This window comes from Pteropus medius, unplaced genomic scaffold (genome assembly GCF_902729225.1).
Source record: "Pteropus medius unplaced genomic scaffold, Ma_sr-lr_union100, whole genome shotgun sequence".
Lineage (NCBI taxonomy): Eukaryota > Metazoa > Chordata > Mammalia > Chiroptera > Pteropodidae > Pteropus > Pteropus medius.
This window is the reverse complement of record NW_024343579.1, coordinates 669,818-680,229: the sequence shown is the minus strand read 5'-3', so window position 1 is coordinate 680,229 and position 10,412 is coordinate 669,818. Positions and strand designations below refer to the sequence as shown.

The window sequence follows — 10,412 nt, the reverse complement described above, 5'->3', positions numbered from 1 at the left end:
CCTTTACTAGCTTGTGACCTGCATTCCAATGAACTAATTCATTCACTTACTCAGTAAAAAAAAAAAAAAAAAAACCTTTATGGAACACCTACAAGGTGCTAGGCCTACTATGTGCTAGCCATTGTGGGATGCAGCAGTGTAAAGGACAGAATCCCTGCTCTTCAGAAGAAGCTTACAGCTTGGTTCTGGGAGAGGTGCTAGCCATGCAAATAAGCATAATAGAAAAAAAAAATAAGAATGCAATGTCAGGCGGTGCCGAGCTTTGATATGACTGCTGAGCTTCTAAACGGTTTCCCTTCTCAATCATTATGTTACGAAAACACAGCGAAGGGCTAAGGGCTAGAGAATTCTGGACTTGTAATAAAGAGTTATTTTTCCTGCAAGGATTTTAATAAGAAGGATTCTTTAAAAAATAGCTGTGGGTGTATTTGGCTACTGCAAGCTAAGATGTCCTAAACAGCACATAAAGCCAAAGCCAGGGTTCTTGACCACCCAAATAGTGTGTGTCCTCCACTTTAAGACGGTGTGATTGACAGGATGCAAATAACGTAACATGGTATTTCAGAAAGAAATAAAGAAGAAGCAAAACTGCATTGAAGGTGCCCATGGATAGAAAGGAACATCTACATTAACGTGAGAAAGCATGCGGCTCCCAAAAGCCTCTTTGCAGCCCGGCTCCAACCATCTGTTAGCACAGCCCGCTTCATCCATCAGTCACTGGCAACACTTCCTCCCCCTCCCTACTCCTCTAGCCCCAGTTCCCAACTCCCATCATGTCATCACCAAGAGCAAGCTGAGCGTGTGATGCAACTGAGCCATCTTAGTGATGCTTTTCTGTCCCATCGGAGTCAGTGCAAGAGAAACACTCGTATAAAAATGAGGACAGGAGGCAGCCACATCCATCCTGGGGAGGGGTCCAAGGCATGGACTGCAGTGGCAGGGAAGTGAGAAGCATGAGAGGAATCTTTAGGAAGTGAATTGACAGGGCTGGTTGTTGAAAGGTTATAGAGCGAAAAGAGATCGACGGTGGAGGGGTTCGGGGGTGTGCCCAGGTTTCCAGCTAATTACTGAGACATGTGCCTCAGAAGAGAAAGAAATGGTGTGGGGAAGGCCCATGTCACTAGATCTGTTAGAGCACAGAGTGTGCTCCAGGCTCCCACTTTCCCCTGGAGCCACCTCTGTGGTGTTTGCAGAGGGACTGGAGAGGCACAGCTGAGCTAGGTTATCCATGTCCCAGTCCATGTCCAGGGCCACCTCCTCCAGGTCTGTCTCCAGCTCCCTCAGAGCCCCTGTGCTCTTTGTGCCTCTCTTAAAATCCAGATCCTGCCCTTCAGCATCTGTAGTGTGCAGTTTATGCAGGCTGCTGGCAGAGCCCCTGAGTAGCCTTGCTGCGATCCCCAGCTGTGTGTAGGGGTGCTGCAGTCCCACGGCTGGGGGTACCATCCTGGCTCCACCTTGCCACGTGCAGGGGGCTGAGGGAAGGGTTTGTTTCCTATGGTACAGCCATGGAATGGGGTGGTGCTGTGAGGGCATCAGGATGGAGCCTGCCTGGCCCTTGGCAGGCATTTGGTAAGGGGTAGCTTTGCTGCTGCTGGAGGTTGCTTTTTCCTCTTTTCTCCCTTCTCCTTACTCCTTCCCTACCTCTCTCTTTGGTATTGTCACCATGGTATGTGTATTGGTTTTCTGTGGCTGCCGTAACAAATTACCACAAACTCGGTGGCTTGAAACAACAGAAATGCATTCATTTCTGCAAAATGTCCATATGTATGTTTGTATATATTTCTTTATCCTCTCACAGTTCTGAGGCCAAAGTGTGAAATCAAGATGTCAGCCGGGCCTCACTCCCTCCCAGTGTTCTAGAGCACAATCCTTCCTTGCCTCTTCCAGCTTCTGGCAGCCCCAGGCCTCCTTGGCTTATAGCTGCACCACTCCAATCTGTGCCTCATCACCTTCTCCTTTGTATCTCCTTCTGCCTCTCATAATTTCACCTGCCATCGGATTTAGGGCCCCCCTGGATAATCCAGAATATCTCATCTCCAGATCCTTAACTGCATTACTTCTGCAAAGGCCCTTTGTCCTAATAAGTCACATCCACAGACTTCAGGTGAACACATCTTTTGGGTGCCACCATTCAACGTACTACGATATGAATATTAGGATTTCCCATCACTTCCAAGATCACGTGTTGCGCCACCTGCGTTTTCTCTGTGCTGAGTCTCTGTAGGACACTCACAGAGCTAAGTGCCCACAGCCACGACTGGAGGCAAGACCACAGCTCCCATCAACTCTCCAGAACTCAAAGGAAAAGCAGCCCTGGAGATCGGGGAATCCAACCCCATCACGAGCCTGGAAGGAGAAAGGGAGGCCCCTGGAGGAGGCCCTTGGGGGAAAGCAGGCTCTTCCCTGAAGCCTCCCGCCTGCTTGCATTCAGCAGGCTTTGAGAAGGCATCTCCGGTGTGCCTCGCCAGTATTTGTTTGCTGGAACAGTGTTAAGCCCCCGAGGCCTCTCTCAGCATCTTTCAGCTCCTGCTCCTGCCCTTCGGACTGCCCAGACTTCCCTAAGTAGATTCCCAAAATGCAATTCCCATTGCCCTACAGAGACACACACCGGCAGGAGGCAGTGGGCCCTGAAGCAAAGAGAGTCCCTACTTCGTGGAGGTACCATGGCAGCAGTGAGCCCGATTGGGGTGTGAAACACACGCAGAGAGGGAAGTGAAAGCATTTCAAAACGTGCAAAGGCCCCTGCAGGAGGCACTCATGGAGATGCCGGGACACTCTTCACACTTGTGTGGCCTCGGGGCCAGGACTGATCCGTCTCCTGTGTCAGACGGGACAAACTGGTGCCCCGGTGCTGGGAAGGCAAGGCCTGGGGAGAAAGCCAGAGTGGAGGGGAGGGGAACCCATGCAAAGCTTGGCCCCTCTCCGCACATTTCTGATGAAACGGAACAAGAGAAAGACCATGTTCTTTCACCAAAAGGGGGAGGGGACAACCCGATGGCCAATTTTTGGTGATTATCTGCAAGAACAGGGCCCTTTATTCCAGGCGTGTGTATGCCTTTTAATTTCCTCTTGTGGACTCCTGAGGGGGCCCAGTAACCGTGCAATTGGTATTCTTCGCCAGCCTCGGAGGATGCGGGCACTCTCTTGGAGATGGCTCCAGGTGGTACTGAGTGCCACCTGCACTCCCAGCTTCCCGATCATCTGCTCTGCACAAACCTCAACGGGGCAGGGGTGGGGAGGCGGCGGGCCCACGGGATGTTCCCCAGGACACAGATGGGCCTTCTCCCAGTTTGGAGGCAGCAGCAGTGAGGTCTGAGTTGACTATGGCACCTTCCCAGTTTTGTAGGAAACAAAATAAAAACGTACTATTGGTGACAAAAGGACTTGGCCCCCTTAAGCAACCGAAGGCCCGGGAGTTGCCAACCAGGGTAATTAGGGGTGCTGATTTGCATTACAAGGAGACCCTTTGCTTCATAAAAGAAGTTCTCCAGGGGCTGCAATAGATGGCACCCCAGGGGGGTTAAAAATTCAATTTACAAAACAGTGATTTGCCCAACGCTCTTCCTCAGCACACTCCTTGTGTAAAACCAGCACATCTGCACTGACTTTTGACCCGTCTCCCAGCTCCAAGATTTTTTGCACCGCGAAAGATACAAGATGCCTTTCTCCCAGCTCACGGACACACACCCCTTCTTTGCCAGTGCCCTGGGATAGGGACAGTACGATGGGGGGAAATGAAATGTTTGTGAAAGAACTTTAGAAATTGTACCTTTTACAGATGATGGAGATGCGGAAGGAGAGGTGGTAGCCTGTGTATGTCCCTATAAAAGGGGCATTTTAAAAGTCACCTGCCCCACCATCTAAGCTCTCAGATGGTCTGAAAGCTGTCAGTAGGTACATGCGCGCCAAATGTTGAGGCATCCCAGAGACCAGCTCAGCAAGCTCCGTGCTGTCGCCATTGCGATCAGTGCTCGGTGGAAGTAAACTCTTTCCCCTACATTGTGAAACTTAGAGAAAAGTAGCTCCCCAGAATGCAGCGTTTGAGTTTCACAGAACTTAAGTGGATTTTAGTATGGAATATAGTAGGAGCCTAAGGAAATTAGAGATAAAGATCTTGAAATTAAAACTAATTTTTCAAACCTACCCAGGCTCTGAACCTTGCAAAGCAAAGGTGCTGAGGCTTCTCGAGGGGGAGGGGAAGGGGTGGAAAGCAGGAGGGGGGTGAGAGCAGTCCGCATATAACTTTGTGGTGCTGGTGGCTAGAATCTTCCATTTTTGTTGTCCCCGGTCCCCACCATCGCTCAAATTGAGAAACAATCTCTGTCCCCATCATTTTGTAGACAGCTTAAGGATTCAAAGTGGTTTTGAAAAGTTCTGAAATCCAAGCATCAAGCAGAGTTCTCAGAGCTAGGAAGTTTGAGGGATTTAAAATGAAAAAGGCAACAGAGGAAGAGCTAGAACTGAGAGAGCGAGGCTCAAGGAAGGGAAATGGGGAGGGAGACAGAAGAAAAAGAATGCCAGCATTTCCTGGTGATTTCAATTTTCACATCACAAAGCAACACTAGGCTGTCAACAATTCAACTGTGACCACAGGGAGGGACCTCGGGCAGGAAAGAATGCAGAACTCCCTCCTTAGGCTCTGTCCTGACCTGGAGGTCACAAAGGAGGGAAGAGCCCCCTGTAAGTTGCCAACTGTTTCCTTTTTCAGAGGGAAATGGCTGATTTCCACCACCCCGCCCAAACTCCCCTCCTGGAGTGAGACGGAGGCCACCTCGGGTGGGCAAGGGCACCTAGGATTCAGTGAAGGAGGCAGGAAAAAATCCAGGAGTCTTGGTCCAGTCTCAGTCAGCAGGATTCTCATCCAGTCAGGAATGGACTGACTGTCCCAGCCCTTCTGGCCAAAGACAAGTTGTGGCCTCCATGCTTCTAGTCCCTTCCTTGAAGCAGTCAGATAAGACAAGTGACAAGCCTCAAGCAAGGGACTTCGAGCTGGTGGCTCTCAGCAGCTTCCTGCTCCTGAACCATCATCATCTCCTCCTGAAGTCTTCCCAACCTCCACCCTCACCCATGCAGGCCCTAGGGAGACTGACAAGAGCAGCGGGCTTCTACCTCTGTCTGGGTGATGAGAGGGCTGCCTTCTGTCCCAGCTTCGCGACTAGCCACCTGTGGCTGCTGTAACAAATGACCAGCAACTTAGTGGCTTAAAACAGCATCAATTTACTCTCTTATACTTCTGGAGGGCAGAAGCCCCAAGTCCGTTTCACCTGGCTAAAATTAAAATGTTGGCAGAGCTGGCTCTGAGGGCAGAATCTGTTCCCTTGCCCTTTCCAGCTTCTAGTGATGCCTGCATTCCTTGGCTCGTGGACCCTCCTTCATCTTCAAAGACTGGAGACCACCCCAATCTCCAGTTCTGAAATCACACTACCCTCTCCTTCTCCTCTTTGGTCTGTGTCAAATACCCTCTCTACTTCCCTCTTATAAAGACACTTGTGATGACATTTAGGACCTATCTGGAAAAACCAGGAAAGTGTCTCCTTCGTGAGACCCTTAATTTAATCACATCTGCAAAGTCCCTTTTGTGGCTTCAGGGACTAGGACATGGATATCTTTGGGGACCAGTATTCAGCCTCCCACTCCAGGTGTGGGTCTTTGGGTTAAGTCACCGCACTTCTCTCAACATTAATTTCTTCATTTACAAAAGGGATGGGGATTCTACCCTGCTGACCTCTTGGGCTTAATGGGAGATTCCAGGGACATGGCAGATGTCATGGCATTTTGTAAGCTGTCGAAGTGAAGACCACCAGCACTGAGGCTGGTTCTTGTTGCCCTTCCTATGAAGCCGAGGTCCCTTCAGTTCAGTCACCCACAGCCCAGTAATTCTGCCTCCATGACCTTCTCCATCATGTCTACATAAAAGTTCTCCTAATTGAACTTGCAATTAAGCCAACTGGCTCCTCCCATCGTGTCCCAATGAGTGGTAGTGAAGGGCGGAATGCCCCTGGGTAGGTGACGGCCATTCTGGCTTTGATCCCAGGCACTGGCCAGTGATCATCTCAATTGGCCAAAATTTTCCTTCCCGCTCTGCTGCGTGGTGGTTGCAGTGAGATCCACGTATACATAAACAGTATTGTGAATACAAAGTCCTCGGTGCAGTGCTTGGCACAGAGGAAATGGCAAATAGTGACTTTTCTCTGAGTAGCTGTTAAAGCAGTCTGTGCTTGTCACCCCTTTGTTGCCTTCGGAACCATCCTTCTTCCTCTACAAGATACCGTAAGGTCACAGCCAGCAGACTTAATGTTGGTGCCATTCTGGCCCTCTGCCAGCTGCTGTCTACAGTCACTTTGGCGGATCAGGCCCTATTGTCGGCATCAGATGGCCTGCCAGTCAGGGGCCGATAACAGTTTTTGTCCAGAACATAATAGGAGGTAGGCAAGGGGCAGCAAATCTCCAAATGGAAAGATTGGCAAAACCACCTGGGTGCACGGCCACAGCTGGCTACTGGGGCTTGGCAGAGACCACGGAGATTACCAGCAAGCTTTCAAAGAGAATCAGTTGCCTCTCTACCCAAACCCAGGAAAGTCTCATCTGCTGCATGGATTTGGGAGTGCGAGGCCCGAGGGGACAGCTTCAGCTAAGCCTGTGGCTTGAGAACAGAAAGGCCTTTTCTGAACATGGCCTTCTCACCCCCTCATCTCTGCTGGATCCACAGGCAGCAGAGGATTGGGGAGGAGGACTGGGGAGGGGGGGCATTTGGCTATTATTCTCCAAGACAGCCAGGCTTCCGGCTTTCGCTGTGGGTGCTGCCCTTCCCTGTCCTGGTCTGCGGCCTCTTCCTAAGGTTGCCCTGACTTCCTCAGGGCACGCCACCATTTCCCAGGACTTTTCCAGCCAGCGTTGCTTCTGGGATGCCCTGCAGCCCTGAAAAGAAGCAGCGCGGTAACACGCTTTCTATTTTACAGATGGGGGACGGAGCCAGGGAGAATGAATTTGCCCAGAACGTACACACACACACACACACACACACACACACACGTGGATTCAGCAGCGAATATCTCTCCTAAACCCAAGTCCTTGGATCGTGGTCCAGCGCTTGATGAAGTATTCCCTGTCTCTCTGAGTACAGGGACCACACAGCAGCGTTGGCTGTAGCTTTATCGGCTTGCTCTCCTTGTGCGCGTGTTCTGAATGCCGCGCTGTTTCCAAGACCCACTCTGCAGGACACACCAAATTACCTTGATGTCTGTTCCTCCAACAGGAAACTAGATATACCTTTTGCACATTTGTTCTCTTGTTTCTATTGGTTTTGGTTTTTGTTTTCCTTTGTGAACTGTGCGAGGCATCTCGGTACCAGTTACAGACTCTGAGTTGGTAGGTGGACACAGTCATCTCTGTGACCCAATCCCAATGCAGGTAACGGTCCTGGAAAGAAAAGGAATCACTTCCCTCAGGATTTGGGGTGGGGAGAGGAGGAGACTGCCCCTTCCTGGAAAAAGCTCAAGCACCAATAGGTAGACACCTTGCAGGGAGCAGGATACCTGGCCCAGGATTCGATCTGGAGTGTGTATGGCAGGGTGCAGTGTTCAGTAATGTAGTGACACAGGAACACGATCTCGGTGATTCACATAATGTGGTCCAGGGACCCTGAGACCCTTTCTGGATCCCACAAGATCAAAACTCTTCCCACAATAATATCAAGATGTGATCGTCTTTTCTACATTCCTTCTCTCATAATTGCACAGTGATTTTTTTTTCTACAGATGACACACGTGACATCATAATTGATTGAAAACAGAAGCAGATACAAGAATCCCGCTGTCTTCTATTAAGCCTGATATTAGAGATTTGCATAAATGTAAAACAATGTCATTCACCTCACTGATCACTTTTGTTTGGGTAAATACAGTTATTTATGTTAATATGTTATGAGTTTTTTTATTGTTATTTTAACATGAATTAGTAACTATTTTAAAGTTTTCTCAGTTTAAATTCCTACAACTGTAAATATCAATAGGTAGAACCTATGTAACCAAGAGCTCCTTGGGGTCCTTGACAATTGTTAAGAGTGTCAAGCGCCCCTGAGACCAAAAAGCTTGAGAATTGCTGTCCTAGAAATCGGGGGACAGCTGCCCGTCAAACATTTGGGGACACTATGTGAGGCAGGAAATTTCCTAAGGTCACCCAGCGATTGATTGACAGAAACAGGACTTCAATCCAGGTGTTCTAAGAACCCAAGTCTCAATTTCCAGACTCTGTCAAAAGCGTCAGTGACTTGGTTCAGGGGCAAAGGCCTAAATGAACCAACAGTACCATGCTTTCCTCAGCTACCAAATACTTGCGCCTCCACTGAGTTTCAGCTCTTTACCTACAAGGAGATTTTACCCACCGACCACCTTGAAGAATTATAGTATGGGAGAAGAACCAGGCACAACCAGGCTCTAGGCTTCAAAACCCCCTGTCAGTCGCTGTTGTATTGGAGACTTCTTCCAGCAGAAAGACCCTCCTTGGGCCAACAAAAGGTATTAACATTGGCCGGGGCTCATCGTTAAGCTCTGCAGGCTCTTGAAGAAGCTGAGCGCCCCTGCCTTGGCTCCGTCCGTCCACAAGAGGTTTCAATCACATCTTATCTCAGTGCTCTGAATTGCTCCTGCATTCTAAGAATGGAAGTTTATTAAACACGTCCACCTACACAGAGAATCTCATGGCACGAGAGTGTCTGAAATCTGCACACACCAGGTAATTCCTTTAAATGCCTTTGTTCTTTCATCAATTTCCACGCCACCACCATGTAACTTATGTGCACAGATTGTTAAAAAGGGCTGTTTCTGTGCTCTGTGGGCCCTTCAATCAAACCTCATTTGATTTTAATAGCACCGGTGCCTTGTGTTCTAGACATCAGACTGTCGGAGCTGCAGAATTGACATGCGCTTTCTCTATGAATTGTTACCAAAAGATGAGAGAGGAGGGGCTGCGACCTGGGCGTTACTGATGGTTTGTGTTAGTAATGAAACCCCAGCCACATACTCATTAAACATTGTGGCTTTTAAACAAGCTTGACATTTGAGCCTTCTTGCTGGTGCTTTTCCAGGCCATTTGCAAATTGAGAAGGGAGCTGTTGAATCTTGCTTTGCAATAGACTTCTTTGGCATCCTGACCCTGAGTTTTCAATTTCTCAGTCTTGGCTGTGGGTCAGGTAGAGCTCGGCATTGCAGGGAGGACTGGCTGAAGGGAGAAAGGAGAGCACACTCTGGAAGAGGGGTGGCTCAATTTCTCTACTCCCTCTGACATGTATCATTAACTATTAATCGAGAATCATTATTTTTGTGAATTTGTCACAATCGCCTTCTACAACTGGTTTGCTCAGTGCTCTGCTAATTATCCATATGTGCTCCGAGGCACATGTGTAAATGCCAATCATTTATTTCCAATTTACATAATCACGGGGAGCTGTTGATAACCCAGAAATGCTTTAGAGTCAATGCATTAGCTTTTGTCTCCAGATCATTGTATGCTCTGACTTGACAAGTCCATGCCTATCATAAATATCCTTAACCTTTTGCTTCCCTGGACAAAACAGACAAACTGACTACATCCCTGCAAATATCATTTATCTGACACGACATCTCAAGGCTGGTGCTCGCATGCGTTTAGAGGTTTCTTTTTCTTGCATTTAAAACGAAAATAGATACAATTTCCAAAGCTGACAGAAGAAGAAACAGACATTTTGAATAGTCCGATATCTATCAAAGACGTTGAACATTAATTAAAAACCATCCCACAAAAAAACCCCAGACCCAGATGGATTCACTTGAGAATCCTTCCAAACATTTAATGAAGAAATAACACTAATTTTACATAAGCTCTTACAGAGGACAGAAAAAGAAGAAACACTTCCTTTTTTGATGAGGTTACAATAACCTTGATTCCAAAACCTGACAGGGTATTATAAGAAAGAACCATTATAGACCAATTTCTCTCATGAACATAGTTTCACAAATTCTCAACAAATATTAGTCAATCAAATCCTCTCTCTATATATACACACATATAATATTTATTGACATACTTATTTATATACATACATAATATATGCATTTAGCTATATCCCCATTCAAATTCCATTTATGTATATACCCATGGATATATATTCATATAGATTTATTGTGGTGTGTGTGTGTGACAATGTGTGTGTGTGTGTGTGTGTGTGTGTGTGTGTGTAAAGGGGCAGAAAGAAGTGAGAGAGAGAGAGAGAGAGAGAGAGAGATCTTCATATTCATATTCCTTCTGGTGTTTTCAAGAATCATCTTCTTATAGTTCTTCATCTAGTGTCTGCTTCTGGGGTAATACATCCTAATTCAATAACCATCTGAGATTTATTCCAGGCATGAGTAGGTGGTTTAATATTAGAAAATTAG

General features: G+C 47.7%; 1 long non-coding RNA gene across 1 annotated transcript in view; it reads left to right on the top strand.

Annotated features, from left to right (window-relative positions):
- The window catches only part of LOC120606389 (uncharacterized), a 192,068-nt gene extending 184,150 nt beyond the window's left edge, over positions 1–7,918 (top strand). The window contains exon 19 of the long non-coding RNA XR_005653881.1: positions 7,758–7,918. This is a non-coding gene — a long non-coding RNA (uncharacterized LOC120606389). The remainder of the gene's footprint in view (positions 1–7,757) is intronic.
- The last annotated feature ends 2,494 nt before the right edge of the window (positions 7,919–10,412 follow it).